This window comes from Salmo salar, chromosome 03 (genome assembly GCF_965601325.2).
Source record: "Salmo salar chromosome 03, fSalSal1, whole genome shotgun sequence".
In the NCBI taxonomy this organism is placed as follows: domain Eukaryota; kingdom Metazoa; phylum Chordata; class Actinopteri; order Salmoniformes; family Salmonidae; genus Salmo; species Salmo salar.
This window is the reverse complement of record NC_138293.1, coordinates 81,504,780-81,518,436: the sequence shown is the minus strand read 5'-3', so window position 1 is coordinate 81,518,436 and position 13,657 is coordinate 81,504,780. Positions and strand designations below refer to the sequence as shown.

The 13,657-nt window shown below is 39.1% G+C and overlaps 1 long non-coding RNA gene across 1 annotated transcript; it reads left to right on the top strand.

Annotated features, from left to right (window-relative positions):
- Positions 1–2,902: 2,902 nt before the first annotated feature.
- Positions 2,903–13,380, top strand: LOC106601777 (uncharacterized). Its single transcript, XR_014391701.1, has 4 exons — positions 2,903–3,395; positions 5,365–5,631; positions 7,238–7,353; positions 10,198–13,380. It is a non-coding gene; the product is annotated as an uncharacterized LOC106601777 (long non-coding RNA).
- The last annotated feature ends 277 nt before the right edge of the window (positions 13,381–13,657 follow it).

Genomic DNA, 13,657 nt, shown 5'->3' with positions numbered 1-13,657 from the left:
GACAAGATCAAACACAGTATGGCAGTGAAATAATAAAACAAAAACATAGAAGAAGAACATCTATTTCATCATTCCTTGTTACATCATAGGGGTTATTCATATTGGCACGACCTACACAATTTAGGTCTGGATCCCAAAATAATTGCTTCAGTTTTCCCTAAGTGCAGAGATAGCTTATTATGTCCAAGCCATTTGCTAATGTTAGTAAGCTCTGTGCTAAGTATGCTCTCCGACATAGTTTTACTTTGTGAGACACCAGAAGTGTAGAGTCATCCGCATAAAGAAAAAGATGGCAAGAACAAGCATCTTTCATATCATTAATATACAATAAAAACAGCAGAGGCCCAAGCACGCTCCCCTGTGGAACGCCACAACTCATTGGTTTTCCCTGAGACAGTGAACCATTAACCTCTACTACTTGCTCCCTTCCTGATAAATAGGACTACCCAGCCTAGAAGGATATTGCTTAACCCCAGTGCCTCCAGTTTGGAGATTAGGAGACAGTGGTTAACTGTATCAAAGGCCTTCTGTAGGTCAGGCAGTACCATTCCACACAGATTTCCCTCATCAATCTCTTTCCTGATGAAGTCAGTCAAGTAAAGTAGACATGAATCAGTGGAGTATGTTTTTCTAAAACCCGACTGAAAATCAAACATTAGACCCTGTTTGTTAACATATTCATACATTGCTCATGTACAATTCTCTCCAGGATCTTTGGTGTTAATACAGGCCTATAATTCCCAGGGTCAGACTTTATCCCCTTCTTATACAGAGGTATAACTTTAGCTTGTTTCATGTCCCTGGGAAAGGTGCCTTGTTCAAGAGAGAGATTAACAATATGCGTAATCCAAGGGCCAATTTGCTCAGCAGAATCTATTAGAAACCTTGCAGGAATATTATCCAGGCCTGTGGCTTTGGAGCATTTTAGCTCTGCCAGCATACGTGACTGTTTTGGTTGTTGCTACCTTTGCAAAAGAAAAAGAGTTTGGCTGAACCCCTAACTTTACATAATACTTCTTGACTTGGTTGCTTCCATACAAACCAGAACTGGTGGGCAGCTTGCTAACCAGCTTGCTGGCAACAGAAGTAAAAATGAGTTGAATTCATTGGCAACCTCTGCTTTTTCATATACCATCTCCCCTCTGATGTTCAGTCCAATACTGTTTAGTTTGTTTTTGGTAGTACTACTACAGCCTAGTTCCTTAAATGATTTCCCAAGCTTTTTCGGGTCATTTATGTTTTCAATTATGGGGGACAGTCACACCATGGGACAATTGTCACGTTTGGTTCAAAATTGTAAGAAAACAAATGACACATTGCATAAGTTTACTCATGATCCAATTAAAACAAAATCTAAGCTTTTAGTATTATATTGTCATGAATGTAGCCGTGTTGAATAGACCAAAACGCAGCCGGGATATGTATGCTCATCTTTAATTATATTTGAATAAAGTGAACACGGGAAAACAATAAACAAGAACGACTAGTAACAGTTTTACAGGCTATACAGATACTTTAGCAGTGTAAAATAAAACAACCCACAAAAACCAGGTGACAAACATACTCCTAATATATGACTCCCAATCAGGAACAACGATAACCAGCTGTCCCTGATCGGGAGCCACACAGACCAACATAGAAACAGAAATACCAGAAAAACACATACAACACAGTACTTCTGCCACGTCCTGACCAAAAATACTAAACAACTACTCCCTCTGCTGGTCAGGACGTGACATATATCACCATTTTGACAATAAAATTTGTATTTTGTATTTTATTTTACCTTTATTTAACTAGGCAAGTCAGTCAACCATTAACTAATGCTCTCTTAATGATTTAATCAACCAATAACAGGTCTGTTACAACTGGTTTGTAATTGCAATAATAATTCATTTATATCTAGTTTATAAATAACTATAAAGTATGAAAATACAATTATCAAACATCTTTTAATGGATCGTCTTAATCATTAATACATCATTTATAAATTGATAAAATACTGTTTATGAATAGCTTACTGACATTAATATTTATACATTTAGGAACAATGCTTTCTAAATGATTAATAAACTATTCATCCATCATAAATGCTTTATTTTAACAATGTTTTTGTTTTTAAAGCTGTTGAATGTAGACTTCTGGTGCCAAAGCTATAAGTACACCTTGGACAAATGTTCTTGCGGTCTTGTGACCATTTTGAGAAATCATATGAAACTTCACTGAATGATACTAGACACCTTTAAAATGCACAATATATTACCCATTTGTTGATAAGTACAACTTTAACTTCTCTAGAAACTCTAAAGTACAACATCTGCCACAGCTCTAAAAAATGTGGCTTCCCTCTCACCTGCACCTTCGCCTGGGCAGCCACACCTTAAACAAAATGATCAATCACATTTCTCAATGCATCAATCAATAGTGCTCAATTAGGAGCACATGGTAGGAGCATGCACAGTAATCAAGAGGGTTTCTTAAGCATGCAAAATAGTTCTACCTGAAATCAAAAAGTTTCTACCTGGAACCAAAAAGGGTTATCCTATGGGGACCGCCGAATAACCTTTTTGGAATCCTTTTTTCTAAGTGTGTTTAAAGAGTAGGTCTATAATTTTGCTTAATTTTTGTGTGGAAGTACCGGTAGACCTAGGCCTTAGCTCATAAACCCACAACCAAATATTGCATTGCAGATAGAAAGGCCATGAAAAGAGCCGACATGATTCCTTGATCTCCATGTCAGAGAGACATGTTTGTTTCACATAGCATATTTCTGTCTGAATGTGTGTGAACAGTATGTGGGTGTGTGCATGTGCGCACGTGTGTATGTAACCAGGCACTCCTCAGCAGACACTCCTCACCCAGCAATGTATAACATCTCTCTTTCTCTTTCACTTAGAAACACACATGCACGCACACACTTAGAACTTGGACTCATTGGTCATATATTGCACAACTCCGCCCATACCGCATGACAAACTTATCTAAGTGTGTCAAGATTATAACTTTTCGGAGTTAAGATCAGAGAGGACACATTTGCTGAGAACCAAGAGTTGGGCTACAAGACATTGCAGACTACCAGGAGTTGAAATGGGTCTTCCAGCCCTCGGGCTGTTAGGGTTCTTGGGGCCAGTCGGATGGGGGGCAGCAGTGCTGGTAGGAGTGGTTATATTTATTAAGGTGGTTAAAAAGAACAGAGAGGAGAAACTTTGTATTTCTCCAGGAACTCACAAGTGTTTTGGTGACGAGAGAACATGGTTCATGGAGGAAAAATCTAATGAAGATTCTGGAAAAACTGGAAACGCTAGGAAGGAGAGAGAAGAACCGTGCCGTCATGACGAACATGATGATGGCATAATAAAAGGTTACAGCCTTGGACATGTTCACAAATATAAAGAGTAAGTCTATCATTTCGGTACATTTTTGTGTGGAAGTACAGGTAGACCTAGGCCTAATCTCATCAACCCAGAATCAAATACTGTATGAGCGGAGTACTTCAGCCATCTACTCAATTTTCTGGGTTCTGGGTGGATGACGGGGAGATATTGGACTGGTGTGAGAGGCAGAACCATGGTGGATCCATTTTTGGTAGCAGACAAGTCCACCTCACACACTTTTCTTTGACGGACTTGTGAGTCAATCTAAGTAACATAATAAAAATATCCCGATCAAAATCTGTCAGTTTAAACTAAAGATATCAGATATTTTGGCATGGGCTGCGTCTCAACCCACTGCATTCGCCTATGTCGACCTTCCGCATCTGTAGTGGAAGGTGGCCGAACTACAGACCATGAGACATCCCAAAACTCGGTCTTCTCACGGAAACGTCTATAGCGTCCAAAAGGTTTGGCCTACAAACTTATGGAAAGGGGAGAATGAACACGATGGGATTCTCCGTTTTGCTCTATGACCCACACAAGTGTCCCAGCACTAGTCTGAAGTTAACCCATACAAACCAATGGAAGTCTGAAGGTAACCCATACGAACTAATGGAAGTATGGAGGTAGTTTTGTGCCCCCAAAAATAAGATGTTAAATATGTGTAAAAAAAAAAAATCACTACTGTTATTTATCTGCATGTACAACCCTTATATTTAGCCTCACAATGAAGTGTTTCACCGGTTTATTTTCAGGACAACCAGGGCTACAAGAAAAGCACAAAAACAGTTGCATTCATGAGTTTTATTGATGAATGTCAATAAGAAAAATAAGGTCCACCAAACAAAAATCTGATTAAAATGAATTTATAAGAATGCTGTAAGTATAGAAATTGTTTGCTCAGTGGGAAATGAATATTCAACTAGTCAGTGACAACTGTGTGGAGTTTGGAGTTTGTGACAGCAACTATGTGAACTTATTAGAGTATTATAGACACTATTGATTTCCTTTGATCTTCTATGTAAAATAACTCTTTACCTTCGAACTACTATTGTGTAGCTTGTGAGCGTCATAGAGCAAAACAGGTTACAAGTACATGTTTGTGAGAGTCTCAATAGTTTGTAGCTCAAACCATTCGAACTCGACCAACGTTTTTGTGAGAAAAACTGCTCCTGGACCACTTCGGGATCCGCTCTTGTCTCACAAACATTGCTACCGTTAATCACACAGACTAATGGTTACTATCAATGGACGCAGAAGAAATAGAGGAACAACAAACACACAATGTTTTAAAGGGGTTAGAAGCCCCAAGCTCCAGTGTCATGATTAAAGTCTACTTTGATAGTTGAATACAATAGGCCTTGTTATGGATAGGCCTAGGACTTAATGTTCTTGACAGCATGTATATAATTCCAACTGCATTGACAAAATGAATAATCTCGTCCACCAGCTGGCTCTCTGTCGAACCGTATGGTTTCACAGGGCCTCAGAATGGAAGTTGAATAGATGTCTATGGCAGAAGCGGATGAAACAACCGCTGGTTTTAATTGAATGATCTCTCAGTCCATCCTTTAGCATAATCCTTAGAACCTCCCCCCTATATTGTGGACTTCAAACGCCAGCACCACAAGTGATTTAAAATGAGCTTAGAAAATCGGAAAGTACGCATCTTAGAAATACTTTTCAATTGGGCTTCTCAAAAATAATACGATCAATGTGATTTAACATACTTTTTTTTAAAGTCCCGTCTAATACAACTGTCACAGGCTCGCTCCACACTCCCACCTCGATTTAGAGCCACCTCATAATCGTGTGATTCACTCAGAATATAAATTGATTAGCATTTCACTTAGTAAATCCACACCCCCTAAATTCCAAATAGTCCCACACTGTTACCAGGCTCTACGCACCAGCAATTCAAGACTGGGGACGAGGTTAACAAACAAATTATGTAAACCTAACCTACTAATTCTTCTTCTCTCCTCATAAGTGACAAAAAATTTAGACCATCTCAGCGTGATAAGGAGAATAAAGGCATTACGGAGGCAGACCATATTCCACCTAAAGATTCTCTGAAGAAGGCCCTAAACGATGTACGACTGGATCGTCTCCTACAAGTGAATCCAAGGCTTCATGAGATGATCATGAGCCTTGATTATGACCCAACTGGACGGAAACTGTTAACCATGAGGGTTCTTTACCAGGATCACAGAGATGCTCTGACCACTGGTAGCAGCAAAGAATCTAAAATATGCAGGTGAATGCTTTAGAAATGCTCAAGGCTTTCCCCCAATGTGTGTACTAGTTCCCTCCCCTTATACATTGTAAATCGTTATTAATCCTCGAGCGCAGGGTTGGGGTCAATTCATCAAGCATCATTTGAATTGAATTTCAATTGCAGGAAATATAATTTAATTCAAAGCAATTCAAGCCAATTCAACTGAGACATGAAACATGAAAGTCTCTTTCATTTGACAAATGTTTTATCCAAAGGATATGCCACTTATTAATGCAATGAATACACATACCATTCAAAATATTTGTTTTATTATAACTCAGAGTATTTTTCTTTGTCATGAAATGTTAGATTGTTCCCTTCCATACTGTAGTGTTTGATGTAATGCATTCTTGCCAAAAAATATCTGATATTAAAAAATATTGAGGGATTTATGAATTATTATAGACAACCCACAATATGATCTTAGAATGTTTCCAGACCACTGTAATTATTCAAAATTGTTTAAGGAGAATGCATTTTTTAAATTAGATGTACGCTACATGGTGTTGGTAACCATACATGACAGCCTGGTCTCATAGTCTAGACGTGACATAGTGAAAGTAAATCCGGGACACAATTTAGTATGACATGTTTCGTTTGGTATGGTTACATAAGACAGATGGTAACTTAAGGCAAAAAATGAAAGTAGGGTGGTTGGTTGGGGTGGATGGGTGGGCGTTTCGTATTTTAGCTAAATAGCAACTTTTCAACTACTTACTACTTTTTAGCTACTTTGCAACTACTTTGAATATTAGCTAACCCTTCCCCTAACCCTTTTAACTAACTCTTCCCTAACCCTAACCTTAACCATTTTAGCTAACCCGTTCCCCTAACCCTTTAATCTAACTAAAAAACGTAACCCTAACCATAATTTCAAACCCTAACCCCTAGCCTAGCTAACACCTAGCTATAAGTATTGTACATTTTGTAACATATTGTGCATTTTGCAAATGTATAATATAATATGAATTGTAATTCGTACCATATCATACGAAATGGGTGATGGACAATTTAAGGCGTACCATTAGAAACCATGCGAAAACTATCATATTAAATGGAAATGTACAGAATAATACAACATGCTCTGAGACCAAGTTGTACATGATGTCAAAATAAACATTTCTATGGGGATAGATAAATAAGCCATTTGAATTTCATGGAATTAAATTAAAATGTAAATCTAATTCTAAATTAATTCAAATTCTGCTTCCTAATTCAAGAGTTAAATTAAATTTAAAGAGCAATTCTCAATTCATAATTGACCCCAACCCTGCTTGAGTGGGACTGAACAAGTGAAATTGGGGGAAAAAAACTGAAACAACCCCTTACCCTTACAATGACAGACTTTTCTGGTTACAAATGATAAATTAACAACATTCCTGAAAGTAACAGTTTTTTTTAAACATTTCCATTAAGGATTTTGAAAGGCGTATTATTTTTCTTTGCAGTCCTATTATACCTATCCCATATTTTCATAAAACCACAAATTCCACAGGGGTAGGTGTAAGATGTTGTTTCTGGACATGGCCTGTGCAGCTCCCCTGCTCTGTGTGTTATCTTTAATGCTTACCCCTCCTGTTCACAGGTGGCTTTTGACACAAACAATTCTAAGCGGAAAAGATGATTGTGCAATAAAAATGCTGAAGCAAGCTTTTATCATGGGTCATCCTATAGCTTCCCAGATGCTCAGATATGATGCTGGTAAAAAATATATATACATATATACACTACAGGTCAAAAGTTTTAGAAAACCTGCTCATTCAAGGGTTTTTCTTTATTTTTACTATGTTCTATAATGTAGAATAATAGTGAATACATCAACACTATGAAATAACACATATGGGATCATGAAGTAACCAAAAAAGTGTTAAACAATATTTTTCTTCAAATAGCCACCCTTTGCCTTGATGACAGCTCTTGGCATTCTCTCAACCAGCTTCATGAGGTAGTCACCTGGAATGTATTTCAATTAACAGGTGTGCCTTGTTAAAAAATGATTTGTGGAATTTCTTTCCTTAATGCGTTTGAGCCAATCAGTTGGGTTGTGACAAGGTAGGGGGGTATACAGAAGATAGTCCTATTTGGTAAAAGACCAAGTCCAAATTATGGCAAGAACAGCTCAAATAAGCAAAGAAAAACGACAGTCCATCATTACTTTAAGACAGGAAGGTCAGTCAATAAGGAATATTTCAAAAGTTTCTTCAAGTGTTGTCGCAAAAACCATCAAACAATATGATGAAAATGGCACTCATGAGGACCGCCACAGGAATGGAAGACCCAGAGTTACCTCTGCTGCAGAGGATAAGTTCATCAGAGTTGCCTGCCTCAGAAGTTGCAGCCCAAATAAATGAATCACAGAGTTCAAGTAACAAACATATCTCAATATCAACTCTTCAGAGGAGACTGTGTGAATCAGGCCTTCATGGTCGATTGCTGCAAATAAACCACAACTAAAGGACACCAATAAGAAAAAGAGACTTGCTTGGGCCAAGAAACACAAGCAATGGACATTAGACCGGCGGAAATTTGTCCTTTGGTCTGGAGTCCAAATTTGAGATTTTTTAGTTCCAACCGCTGTGTCTTTGTAAGATGCGGTGTGGGTGAACGGATGATCTCTGCATGTGTATTTCCCACCGTAAAGCATGGAGGAGGAGGTGTGATGGTGTGGGGGTGCTTTGGTGTTGACACTGTCTGTGATTTAGATTTTAGAATTAATTTAGAACACACTTAACCAGCTTGGCTACCACAGCATTCTGCAGCGATACACCATCCCATCTGGTTTGGGCTTAGTGGGACTATCATTTGTTTTTCAACAGGACAATGACCCAACACACCTCCAGACTGTGTAAGAGCTATTTTGCCAAGAAGGAGAATAATGGAGTGCTGCATCAGATGACCTGGCCTCATCCAAATTGAGATGGTTTGGGATGAGTCGGACCTCAGAGTGAAAGAAAAGCAGCCAACAAGCGCTCAGCATATGTGGGAACTCCTTCAAGACTGTTGGAAAAGCATTCCAGGTGAAGCTGGTTGAGAGAATGCCAAGAGTGTGCAAAGCTGTCATCAAGACAAAGGGTGGCTACTTTGAATAATCTCAAACATAAAATATATTTTGATTTGTTTAACACTTTTTTGGTTACTACATGATTCCATGTGTTATTTCATAATTGTGATGTCTTCACTATTATTCTACAATGTAGAAAATAGTGAAAATAAAGAAAAACCTTCAATGAGTAGGTGTTCTAAAACTTTTGACCAGTAGTATATATATTCCCCTCATCATATGGATATTTAATGTTAAGATAAATCTTACAAAGGTATCCAATATTTGTCTTTCCGTCAATGTTTAAGATTGTTTAATGAACTTGTAGTAGCCTAGGCACCCGATAGCACACCCAGTGCTAGATCTGCACTATCATTCAGCATAGCTGCGGGAAGATGTTTGGGGGTGAAGGTGCTATGATTTGGCATAAAGTAAAGCCCTAGTACACTACTTTTGTGAGATTATTTGTTTTGTAATTTTTTGTATTATTATGATTTTTCAGGGGGTACACAGCACCCTCAGCACCCCTATGTCCTGCTGGTATGTCATTTAGGCTTGATGTGCATTCCCGGTAATACAGTCATTGTCACGGCTGTCTAAAGGATCGGACCAAAGTGCAGCGTGGTTGTAGTTCCACATTTTATTAAAGCCGTGAAACTTTTGCAATACACAAAATAACTGAATTTACAAAAACAACAAACCGTGACGCAGAGAGAAACAAACACTACTCAAAAGATAATCACCCATAAAAACAGGAAGAAAAAAACCCTACTTAAATATGATCTCCAATCAGAGGCAACGAGGATCAGCTGCCTCCAATTGGAGATCAACCCAAACAACCCCAACATAGAAATAGAAAAACTAGAACTTAAACATAGAAGTAGAAAACATAGAAAAACCCAAAACACCCCCGTCATGCCCTGACCTACTCTACTATAGAAAATGACATCTTACTAGGGTCAGGACGTGACAGTCATGCCCCCCATGGACCAGCTAATACATAAAGCATCCTCCATTCAGGCTGCAAAGGCAGAATTTCCCTCTCTTTAATGGCTAGAAGGTGGGGGGGAAACGGAAACTATGCATACTTTCTTTATGAAACACCATTTCCACCACCATATTTTAGAACGCTGTGTGCAGCATCCTAAATTGTCTGAAAATATGAAAATGGTGGTGGAAAATGGGGTTTCATAAAGGTAATATGCATATTTTCCCTGTTATTTTCTGCCTTCTCACCATTAAAGTTAGTTAACGAGGTAAATTATGCTTTTGCAGCCTGAATGGAGGAGGCTTTTATATACAAGCTGTCTACGGGAGACACGAGTGTATTACCGGATATGCACATCAAGCCTAGCTAGATGATAGTGCAGATCTAGCGCCCATACACTATTGGCTGCCTAGGCAAAATGTGTAGTTGAGAAGGACTAGTGTTTGAATCACTAACATTCATTCTTTCAATGTGTAAAAATCCCTTGTAAATGTGAAAATATGCACTCTTATTGTAGGATTTGTTGACGCCGCACAACGTACAGAGGGTAAAGTTGACATGTCTGATGAAGGCACAAGGAGCTACTACGGACATGGCTACATTGACCTGGGCGATGAATATCTCTACAAGGGGATAATCAACGATGGTCAAGCAAAAGACCTCAAAATATGGGTGAAAAGAGAGATGCACCTGGACCGGGATACCCCAGAGTATAAGGAGATCCTTGAAGACATTAATGATTTCTATGACTGTTTTCATATGTTGTAGGCTTACTCTTACAGCAGTATCCAAGGGGAAATAATCAAAAGTATACCTTCCATCACTTAGTGATCATATTTTGGAGTAGCCTACAATTTGATGAATTTCATATTGATAATGTCATTTTATAATTATGCTTTTGCAGCCTGAATGGAGGAGGCTTTTATATAAATGATTGGTTGATTATGTGCAGCAGTGTGCTAGTGGAGCCAATCTGCTTACATTAAATAGCCTCTTGAAGCTTATCACTGTTTAAAGTCTCTTTCTAATCTACATTTATCTGGAGGTCTTCATATTGACCACATTGGTAAATGTATAGACTTCCTGCAAAATGTAGAGATTTCCATATTTTTCACTTTTACTCAAATGGAAGGCTGTGCAGCAATTGTTAAATTAATACTACCCAAATAATATGTAATAGGCTATACAACATATTGTTTTTCTTAATTGGATCTGTGTTGAAACGAAGGCCTATCTATCCCAGAACAGCAATAATGAAATGCTCAAATATACTGAACAAAAATATAAATGCAACATGCAACAATGTTTAAGATTTTACTGTTACAGTTCATATGAGGAAATTAGTCAATTTAAATGCATTCATTAGGGCCTAATCTATGGATTTTAAATGACTGCAAATACAGATATGTATCTGTTGGTCACAGATACCTTTAAAAATAATGGGCCTTAGGATCTCGTCACAGTATTTCTGTGCATTCAAATTGCCATAGATAAAATGCAATTCTGTTGGTTGTCCGTAGTTTATGCCTGCCATAGCATAACCCCACTGCCACCGTGGGGCACTCTGTTCACAACGTTGACATCAGTAAACCGCTCGCCCACACGACGCCATACATGTGGTCTGCAGTTGTGAGTGAGGTCAGTTGGACGTAGTGCCCAATCCTCTAAAACGACGTTGACGGCGGCTTGTGGTAGTCGCCTCCTGTACTCCCTGTTCACCTACGACTGCGTGGCCAAGCACGACTCCAACACCATCATTAAGTTTGCTGGCATCACAACAGTGGTAGGTCTGATCACCGACAATGATGAGACAGCCTATAGGGAGGCCAGGACAACAAACTCTCCCTCAATGTGAGCAAGACAAAGGAGACGATTGTGGACTACAGGAAAAGGAGGGCCGAACTTGCCCCCATTCTCATCGACGGGGCTGTAGTGGAGCTGGTTGAGAGTTTCAAGTTCCTTGGTGTCCACATCACCAACAAACTATCATGGTCCAAACACATCAACACAGTCATGAAAAGGGCACAACAAAACCTTTTCCCCCTCAGGAGACTGAAAAGACTTGGCATGGGTCCCAGATCCTCAAAACGTTCTACTGATACACCATCGAGAGCATCCTGACCGGTTCTATCACATCCTGGTATGGCAACTGCTCGGCATCCGACTATAAGGCGCTATAGAGGGTAGTGCATATGGCCCAGTACATCACTGGGGCCAAGCTTCCTGCCATCCAAGACCTATATACTAGGTAGTGTCAGAGGAAGGCCCAAAAAATTGTCAAAGACTCCAGTCACCCCAGTCATAGACTGTTCTCTCTGCTACTACACGGCAAGCAATACCGGAGCTCCAAGTCTAGGTCCAAAAGTCACCTTAACAGCTTCTACCCCCAGGCCATAAGACCGCTGAACAATTAATCAAATGGCCACCAGACTATTTACATTGACTCCCCCTCTTTTGTTTTTACACTGCTGCTACTCACTGTTTATTATCTATGCATAGTCACTTTACCCCTACCTACATGTACAAATTACCTCGAATAACCTGTACACCAGTACATTGACTCGGTACCGGTACCCCCTGTATATAGCCTCGTTATGGTTATTTTATTGTGTTACTTTTATTTTTTTCCTTTAGTTTATTTAGTAAATATTTTCTTAAACTGCATTGTTGGTTAAGGGCTTGTAAGTTAGCATTTCACGGTAAGATCTACACATGTTGTATTCGGAGCATGTGACAAATAACATTTGACTTGATTTGATGGTAAAGAAATTAACATTACATTCTCTGGCACAGCTCTGGTGGACATTCCTGCAGTCAGCATGCCAACTGCACGCTCCCTCAAAACTTGAGACATTTGTGGCATTGTGTTGTATGACAAAAATGTACATATTAGAGTGGCCTTTTATTGTTCCCAGCACAAGGTGCACCTGTGTAATGATGTTTAATCAAAGCAGTGATGTTTAATCAGCTTCTACATATGTCACACATATGTCAGGTGGATGGATTATCTTGGCAAAGTAGAAATGCTCACTAACAGGGTTGGAAAAAAGTATGTGCACAACATTTGAAAGAAATAACCTTTTTGTGTGTATGGAACATTTCTGGGATCTTTTATTTCAGCTCATGAAACATGGGACCAACACTTTACATGTTTCATTCATATTTTTGTTCAGTGTACATTTACAGAACTTCTGATAATTTTCTTGCCTTAGTACCTGACTCACATATCGAAAATTCACTGTTAAGTGTTTGGTTTACAGACTATTAACACATTGTTTTCATCAGAAGAGAAATGTGTGAAATGTCCGGCCAGGCTAGCTCTTACCAGCTCTGCATACTGTAACTACCCCAAACCTTCCACCTTCCATGAAGAGGGCAGCTGCAGGTTTTCACCTGTTGATGGTGCTGCCCACTTTGATAATATTAGTCCCTTGTAGATCGAGGTCCATGCTTTCTTTGTAACCTACAGTATGTTAAGCGTTTGGCTGATGGAAGATTTGTACATGAGAGGATGTATTTTGCTGTTTATTCAAAGGCCATGTGACCACAATGTATCTGACATGGAGATGGTATTAGAGATGAGTCAAGCCACTAGCCAGTTCAATACGCTTTTGTGTCATATCATTATTTCTATGCTTTTGTTTTATCATGTTTGTCATTATTTCTACAAATCAGCCGGCAAATAAACAGGTCAAGCAGCCATGCAGCCCTTTTGTTAGAAAGTTTCTCTGGTGAAACCTCACCACCACACCTCTCTATCCATCTATCACATACAGTAGCTACAACGTCACACCAGCATGGTACAGTAGTACAATACAGTATAGTACCAATACCAGCATGGTAGAGTAGTACAGTACAGTACAGTACAGTACTGTACCAACACTAGGATGGTAGAGTAGTACAGTGCAGTATAGTACCAATACCAGCATGGTTGAGTAGTACAGTACAGTACTGTACCAACACCAGCATGGTCGAGT